Source organism: Urtica dioica, chromosome 8, assembly GCF_054948205.1.
Source record: "Urtica dioica subsp. dioica isolate 48M chromosome 8, U.dioica_male_clone48M_v1_H2, whole genome shotgun sequence".
Classification (NCBI taxonomy): Eukaryota; Viridiplantae; Streptophyta; class Magnoliopsida; order Rosales; family Urticaceae; genus Urtica; species Urtica dioica.
The window spans coordinates 43,027,176-43,036,920 of NC_142763.1; positions in this window are offsets into that span (position 1 = coordinate 43,027,176).

The window sequence follows — 9,745 nt, forward strand, 5'->3', positions numbered from 1 at the left end:
CAAAGGCGTCAAGCGAGGCAACAAGCAGTCCGACAATTTATGAACTGTCATATGAAGGCTAGGGAGCCAAAGAGGATCAACCTTCCCTTTTAGACACCGAGATAGATAATGATCTAATTAGGGAGCCAAGAGGATCAAACTTTATGAATCCTCCGATCTAACAAAATCAACATACCTATGGCACTTAAGACTTGGTCATATCAGTCTAGATACGATTAAGAGACTTGTGAGGGATGGTCCGCTCCAAGCCTCTGCAATAGGTTCACTACCTACTTGTGAATCCTGCATAGAAGGAAAAATGACTAAGCGACCTTTCTCCGATAAGGGTCGAAGAGCCCCTGAGTTGCTGGAACTAGTACATTCTGATGTATGTAGTCCGCTCAGCTAATAGGCACGTGAGGATACGAATACTTCGTTACCTTCACCGATGATTACTCGCGATATGGTTTTGTCTATTTGCTCAAACACAAATCCGAGACCTTTAACATATTTAAGGTCTTTAGGGCTTTAGTGGAAAAGCAAACTGGCAAAGTGATCAAAACCCTTCGATCTGATCGAGGTGGTGAGTATATGTCTGGAGAGTTCGATGACTTTCTTAAAGAAGAAGGTATTGCTTCTCAGCTTACCGCACTTTGCACACCTCAACAAAACGGAGTGTCAGAGAGAAGAAACCGAAATCTTATGGAGATGGTTAGATCAATGATGAGTTACTCATCACTCGCTCTTTCCTTTTGGGGATATGCCCTCGAAACAGCCGCTTACATTCTGAACCAAGTTCCGTCCAAAACGGTTCCTGGTACTCCTTATGAACGATGGACTGGCCGTAAAGTAAATCTTGGCCGCATCAAAATTTGGGGTTGCCCCGCACACGTACTGAGGCAAAAGACTAGCAAGTTCGCTAGTAGGCCAGAATTGTGTCTTTTCGTTGGATATCCAAAGGAAACTAAAGGTTTCACATTCTATAGTCCTGAGTGTTGGAATTGATCTAGGGTTTAAGAAAAAGATTAAACGCTTCGGGAAGCGGCGGAATTTTAAAAAATTTCTTTTCAAGTAAAACAGTTTTTACTAACCTAGACAAAGAAGCAAGTACATGTAATTAAAACCTAATATGAGCTAAGAGTTTACTAACCTTTCGTGAAGCTTGAACTTTGAAGAAGCTTTTGGAAAGTTCGCAACGCTCGTCTCCCCTCGCAGCACGTCTCTCTTTCTTTCCTCGGCACCTCGAGCAACCACGAAAGTTTCTATCACTAAATCACTCGAAAAGAAGGAATCAGTGAGTGGGCACTTTTAAACACTACGACTTAAGAACGAGTCTCGAAGTCGCAGAGCTAAACACTAGGTCGAGTGAGGACCTAGGTGCCAAGACAAGAAAAAATCGAAAATAAACTAGAGAGAGAGAGAGGATTTTCGGCCAAGTTCTAGAGAGAGTCTCTCAATCTCTTAAACTTAGGATGAATGAAATGTGAGGAATGGGGCTCCTATTTATAGGAGAGGTTTTACCTTCAATAAGGTACTTTCCTCTTCTATAGAATATCACATATTCATGAGCAAAAATCCCTTATTTCCCATTCCATGTTGGGCGCCCAAGGCTGCCTCCTAGAGGCTTGGATTTGTTTCCTTTTTTGTTCCTTGGCTTGCCCATTACTCTCTTGGCCGATTCCCCTATGCATCTCATATGCAAATTTGTTTCCTCTTTTTCTTTTGGCAAGTATCTTGATACATTTATGCACAAAATAATCTCTCTTTCCTCTTGGGTGGTGGGCGCCTATTCTAATGCTAGAAAGGCCTTCTAGAAGCTTTTCCACTTGTTCATGACAACATGAAAAAGGCCCATTAAGAATTTTCAATAAAATTCTTATGAAATGAAATTAATCCACAAGGCCCAATAAATCTTATTTTGGCCGAGTGAAACTTGTCATCAAATGACCATGTCAAAAAATTTATTGACATTCATTTCATCCTATATCTCAAAAGACAAAAATACCCTTTTGACTATTTTCGTTCTTGTTTTGACTTAGCTTCCAGTTTAACTATTCCCATCGATGTGATTCGTGACAGTGACCTCATGGACCCAAATGAACAAAGCTTGAGCTAAACACTTGGACTCAAAAGTTCACAAACCTTTTCCAAGTTTAGCTTAATGCCAACTGACTCCACTAAAGAGCTGACACTGAAAATCTCTCGGTTCAAATGAATTTGTTGTCTACTCAAGAATTCGACCTAATTATAATGAGCGGATCCACTGAATATTATCTATGTTTACCCTTCATGAATGTCATCAGCTAGTCGGGATTTACTAAATTACCATTTTACCCTTCTAGCTGTTATTTCCTCAACTCCTTTGTCGCTCGTGAATAAGTTAGAAACAATGTATTGACGAGGAGCTAACAAGTCACATTGTTTCATCCAAAAGAGTCAGGACTCAATTTGGACACTGGCCAGTTCATTTATTCACACTCCAAGGAACAAAGCATGACGTGACATACATTGCATTTCAGCAATCTTGTACATGAATTCCATATCTATGAGAACTTCACAAAGTTACTCATGACAGACTCACAACTTAGTATTTCACCAATAGGCCTTGTTCGGAATCACATAGTGAGTCCGAACTTTGACTTTCTCAAATGAGAATACTAAGCTGTGAAATGGCATGTCTCACTTCAGGATTAAGGTAAGCATGATGTAATTCATACATAGTGACTTCGAGACATAAGAGGTTAAATGGTTGTTCTTATCTTGTCTCTAGAAGTGCACTGGTCAATTCAGTACCTTCGGAAGATACCTAGAAGAACTATAGAGTCTCCAACTCTCAATGCCTCATAACCAGACATCATAGATTCTTCTAACAATCATACTGAGGTCAATAGTCCTTTGACCCTAAGATTGCGAATATATCGTTTTAAGCAAACTACGAAGAGTTTGTTCATGCAAATCGACATTTGTCTCTTCGTAAGTTGTTAAGTTTGTTTATGGACTAAAAGACTAAGGTTTTATCATAAAGCTTCAAACAAAGAAGATTGAATGAACGTTTCAACTTTTTATTAATGAATAAGCAATTACAAGCAAGAGTCTTCGTAAGACTATATGACATCAAATGTACATAAATAGACACTACTACTCTTCTTGTGGGCACCATTGACAACAAACTCCCACTTGACTCAAAGAAGATGTGAGTAGTCCTACATGCCTAATCCCTCTCGAAGTTGGTCGAAGACCATGTTCGCTAAGGCCTTGGTGAATGGATCTTCCAGATATCTACTTCACCTCCACGTCTCCGCGTTGCGCGATCTCTCGAATCAAATGGTATTTCCTCTCAATATGTTTAGAGCGCTTATGGCTTCTAGGTTCCTTTGAGTTAGCGACAGCCCCACTATTATCACAATAAAGGGTCATGGGCTCGTCGACGTTTGGAACAACTTCCAAATACTTAAGGAATTTTCTAAGCCATACAGCGTCTTTGGATGCTTCACAAGCAGCCACATATTCTGCTTCCATTGTGGAGTCAGCAATGCAAGATTGCTCAATACTTCTCCACACAACAGCTCCACCATTAAGGATGAACACAGATCCGGAAGTGGATTTCCTGGAATCCTTATCCACTTGAAAATCGGAGTCGGTATATCCCGTCATAGTCAGGTCAATACCTGAGTATGTAAGCATCAAGTTCCTAGTTCTTCGAAGATACTTAAGAACATGCTTAACAGCAATCCAGTGCTCGGGTCCAGGGTTGGATTGGAAACGGCTAACTACGCCAACGGCGAAACATATATCAGGTCTAGTGCAAAGCATAGCATACATGAGGCTTCCTACGGCAGAGGCGTAAGGAATCTTCCTCATGTCTTCAATCTCTTGTGCAGTCTTGGGAGACTGGTCCTTAGAGAGTGAAACTCCATGCCTAAAGGGTGTTTGACCCCTCTTGCAGTCTTGCATCGAGAAGCGATCCATTACCTTATCAATATAAGATGCTTGAGAGAGCGACAGGGTCCGGTTTTTCCTATCTCGAAAGATTTGGATTCCCAGAATGTACGCGGCTTCTCCTAGATCCTTCATATCGAATTGCTTTGCTAGCCAGACCTTAACCTCAGATAACTTACCCACGTCATTACCAATGAGTAGTATATCATCGACATATAGTACCGGAAACACAACTTTACCTTCGTGTATTAACTTGTAAACACAAGGCTCATCTATTGACTGTTCAAAGCCAAAGCTCTTTACAGTTTCATCGAATCTAATATTCCATGACCTAGATGCTTGCTTTAGTCCATAAATGGATTTAAGCAACTCACAAACCTTGGTGTCTTGACCTTTATCCACGAAACCGTCTGGTTGAGCCATGTAAATGCGCTCATCAAGATTGCCATTCAGAAAGGCTGTCTTGACCTCCATTTGCCAGATCTCATAGTCAAGAGCTGCAGCTATGGATAGGAGTATGCGGATGGATTTAAGCATCGCGACTGGCGAGAAGGTTTCTTCATAGTCAATCCCTTCTTGTTGGGTATAACCCTTCGCCACAAGTCATGCTTTGAACGTCTCAACGTTCCCATCAGGACCCCTTTTCTTCTTGTATATCCACTTACACCCTACGGGTTTAATCCCTTCAGGAAGGTCTACGAGTTTCCAGACATTGTTGACATACATCGAGTGCATTTCAACTTTCATGGCGTCAAGCCAAAGGTTTGATTCAGAACAAGCCATCGCTTGGCTATAGGAAACAGGGTCATCCATGTCGGAGACGGCTACAAGAGAGTCTCCATAAGACATGTACCTGTCAGGCTGTTGAACAGCCCTCCCACTACGTCGAAGTACTACTTGACGAGATTCTGATGAGTTAGGTTGTGTTTCAGTTGGGGTAAGAACAGTTCTTACAGATGAGGTAGAAGCTTCCTCACCCAACTTTTCTTCAAGCACAATTTTGCTTCTAGGTTTCGCATCTTTCATAAAGTCCTCCTCAAGGAAACGAGCATTCGTGCTAACGAAAGTCTTATCGTCCTCGGGACTATAGAAAGTAAAACCTTTGGTTTCCTTCGGATATCCTACAAACAGGCACAATTCTGACCTACTAGCCAACTTGCTAGTCTTTTGCCTTAGCACGTGTGCAAGGCAACCCCAAATTCGGATGCGGCCAAGATTCACTTTACGGCCAGTCCATCGTTCATAAGGAGTACCAGGAACAGTTTTGGACGGAACTTGGTTCAGAATATAGGCGGCTGTTTCAAGGGCATATCCCCAAAAGGAAAGCGGGAGTGATGAGTAACTCATCATTGATCTAACCATCTCCATAAGAGTTCGGTTTCTTCTCTCTGACACTCCGTTTTGTTGAGGTGTGCCAGGTGCGGTAAGCTGAGAAGCGATACCTTCTTCTTTAAGAAAGTCATCGAACTCTCCAGACATATACTCACCTCCTCGATCGGATCGAAGGGTTTCGATCACTTTGCCAGTTTGCTTTTCCACTAAAGCCCTAAAGACCTTAAATACGTTAAAGGTCTCGGATTTGTGTTTAAGCAAATAGACAAACCCATATCTTGAGTAATCATCAGTGAAGGTAACGAAGTATTCGTATCCTCCACGTGCCTGTTGGTTGAGCGGACCACATACATCAGAATGTATTAGTTCCAGCAACTCAGTGGCTCTTCGACCCTTATCGGAGAAAGGTCGCTTAGTCATTTTTCCTTCTATGCAGGATTCACAAGTAGGTAGTGAACCTATTGCAGAGGCTTGGAGTGGACCATCCCTCACAAGTCTCTTAATCCTATCTAGACTGATATGACCAAGTCTTAAGTGCCAGAGGTATGTTGATTTTGTTAGATCGGAGGATTCAGAAAGTTTGATCCTCTTTGGCTCCCTAATCAGATCGTTATCTATTTCGGTGTCTAAAAGAGAAGGTTGAGTGGGATAGATGTAAAAAAAAGACCATTCTTCATACATGCATCAGTGACAAAAGAATTATCAGGAAACGAAATACGAATTCCATTCTTAATGAACTTTAAACAATAATCTTGCTCACGAAGACGAGCAACGGATATTAAGTTCTTCCCAAAGGTAGGAACAAAATAAACATTATTCAAGTTTAAAGTGCGGTCTTCAAAAGATAGCGTCAGGGATCCCACAGCCTTCGCGGACACCAGGCTCCCATCACCCCATTTGAAACAGAACTCGCCTTCCTATAAGCTTTTGGTTTTCTTGAAACCATTCAAGGAACAACAAATATGGTTAGTAGCAGCGGAGTCAAGAATCCACGTTGATACATTATCAGCTACTAAGCATGCTTCGGTAACTAGTACAATACTATGTTCCTTTGCTTTGAGATAGGCAGGACAGTTCTTTTTATCGGCTTTATAAAGTCTGTTCTTAGTTCCAGAGGCGGAGGCTTTTAGCTCAGTATCATGTGCCTCTCCTTGATTTCTCTTTCTCTTAGTGAGACCTACAGCAGTGTGAAGTCCATCATAAGCTTGGTAACAGTGTACTCTAGCTTGTGTATGGAGTAGTTCATCTTGGAGGTATCAAGAGATGCGGGGAGAGTTTCTAAGATCATATCTATGACATTCTTCCCATCAATCTCAGATCCTAGGATTTCCATCTTACTCAGATGACTAATGATCAATATCATAAAGTCTCCAACATGAGTCCTATCCTTCATGCGACAGTTCATAAATTGTCGGACTGCTTTTTGCCTTGCTTGACGCATTTGCCCTCCAAACATCTCAAGGAGATTGTAGAGCATGTTAGCGGCAGTCTCGATGTCACGATGTTGCTCTTTCAGCATATTGTTCATAGATGCCAAGATATAGCACCTCACAATCTCATCGGATCGAAGCCAGGCCGCTAAGGCGTCATTGTCCTCTTGAGTTGAATCATCATTCGTCAGAGGAGGACACGGGGTGGTGAGTACCCATTTGTGCTTGTTAACGGTAGGTTTTATGTCGAGGTTACGTTTCGAATCTACGTAGTTTTCGTTTTCGAGTTTGATCGAGGAAAGAAAGATAGAGAGATGGTTGAGAGACATATTGCCTATATAAGTTGAAACAAGTTTATGATTAGTCTTTGGTTTAGGAATTAAGTTTTATTAAGACTTTTATAAAATCCAAAGGTGTTATAAACCAAACGATAATTTACTCCCTCAAGAGAAGGCCGCAAAAATTCTCCTTTTATAAGTAAATGACACATCATTAATGCTTAGCCAAGATGTCAATACATCAGCTTTGACTAGCCACCTTGTAAATTGGTTTGATCACTCATATCCTTTCGCAGAGCCTCAAGGGAGGATTACTAGGGATTGAGCTTAAGTGTGTAACCAACCACTTAGTCCAAAAGATCAGCTTTGGAAAACAATCCCCCAAGGGGAGGCCTTGTCATCATTGCATCACTCTTGGACGTAGCTCATTGAGCAATGATCGAGGCAATAACGCCTTGGAGTACTCACATTTAAGTGAGGGTCGCAAGAGCGGCTCTTAGTCCCACGTTATTGCATCTTTCATTAGTGTTGGGGATCGTGGGTTACAAACAACGAATATAACCCTCCCACTTAGTTTTTGGAGTTGGTTCATCGACTCTTTTAAGTTCGGAAACAGATTTCCTAGTTAGAGAGCGACAGAGCGGACAACTAGAAGAGAATCCTAGATCGACATGTTCAGAGCAGTATTAGTGCATAAAGGCACAAGGTACATACTCGATTTTTTCCTATTTTCTATTTCGGGAAAGTGCGTGAGGGAAGTGTGAACTTCAACTCACTCGAACACTTGAAAGTTTGAGATTACACATCTTTTTATTTTTCGGCTTGTCTACAAGGAGACCTCCCACTCAAATTTTCAAGAGCATATAGATTTTGAACATATGTGATATAGATATAGTTTTGAAAACATTTTGAAAATTTATTTGATTTGGATGACAAAATATTTTCAAGTTTGAAAGTAAAAACTGTTTTTCAAAATTCAAACTAGTTTTGTAAAAATTCAATTTCAATTAAACTTTCAAAAATCAAAACATTTTAATCTTACACATCATGTTTATAATCATATGAAAAACATTTTTGCTCAAGAAAATTTTCTCATTAGAGTCCTATAACTCATGGTAGTGGGGTTTGAAAATCCGGATTTCTAAAAAACTGGAGTTTCAGACAGCCGTGCACCTCGGAGTAAAATCGCCATATCTGGCGGCTCCGATGTCCTTTTGAGTCGAAACCGGTGGCATTGGACAGAGGACAGACAGAGCTTTAATTTGATTTAAGAATCATTAAATTTAGATTTCTGAGCAGAGAGTTATGCCACTTTTAATGCGGGTTTACTCCAGCTCAAGGAAAAAGAAATAATTAAAACTTTGGTCCTTTTTAGGTGCGAAAAAGAATCGAGTGTAACGGAACGTTTTATGAAGATTATTAAAGCTTTTATTTGTGTTTTATTAGCAGGGTAATAACATAGAATAAAAGAAATAACAACAAGCATAAAACGATTCAAGTAAAAATAAGAAACTAGCAAGATATCAAAACTAGTCACAAAATTTTACTCGAAATTTCTCAAACCTTTAAAACACGTCTTTCAATATAAAAAATTAAAAACTTTTAGAACTGATTCTAATGTGTTTTAAAAACATCCCAAACTCATAGAAAATCAACATGTTTTTTAATTTAAAGACAAGAGCATTAAATTAAAAAAAATCTAAGATTACAATTCTAACTTGTCACAAAAATAGTAAACTTTCGAAAACGATTTTCAAGCTCATAATTTTAAAAACATGTACATGCATATCTTTGACCATAGCTCTGATACCATTTGTTGGAATTGATCTAGGGTTTAAGAAAAAGATTAAACGCTTCGGGAAGCGGCGGAATTTTAAAAAATTTCTTTTCAAGTAAAACAGTTTTTACTAACCTAGACAAAGAAGCAAGTACATGTAATTAAAACCTAATATGAGCTAAGCTTGATCTAGGGCTCTGCGAAAGGATGTGAGTTATCAAACCAATTTAAAAGGTGGCTAGTCAAAATTGGTGTATTGACATCTTGGCTAACCATTAATGATGTGTCATTTACTCATAAGTGGAGATTTTTTACGGCCTTCTATTGAGGGAGTAAATTATCGTTTGGTTTATAAAAGTTTTTATATTACAAAAAGGTTTTGATTTTTGAAACTTTAACTTAAAATTGAATTTTTATAAAACTAGTTTGAATTTTGAAAAACCGTTTTCATTTCAAACTTGAAAATATTTTGTCATCCAAATCAAATAAGTTTTCAAAATGTTTTCAAAACTATATCTATATCACATATGTTCAAAATCTATATGCTCTTGAAAATTTGAGTGGGAGGTCTCCTCGTAGACGAGCCGAAAAATAAAAAGATGTGTAATCTCAAACTTTCAAGTGTTCGAGTGAGTTGAAGTTCACACTTCCCTCATGCACTTTCCCGAAATAGAAAATAGGAAAAGATCCGAGTATGTCCCTTGTGGCTTTATGCACTAACACTGCTCTGAACATGAAGATCTAGGATTCTTTTCTAGTTGTCCGCTCTATCGCTCTATAACTAGGAAAACCGTTTCCGAACTTATAAGAGTCGATGTACCAACTCCAAAAACTAAGTGGGAGGGTTATACTTGTTGTTTGTAATCCACGATCCCCAACACTAATAAAAGAAGCAATTAACGTGAGACTAAGAGCCGCTCTTGCGACCCTCTATTAAATGGGAGTACTCTAAGGCGTTTTTGCTTCGATCATTGCTCAGTGAGATACGTTCGAGAGTGAAACAATGATGA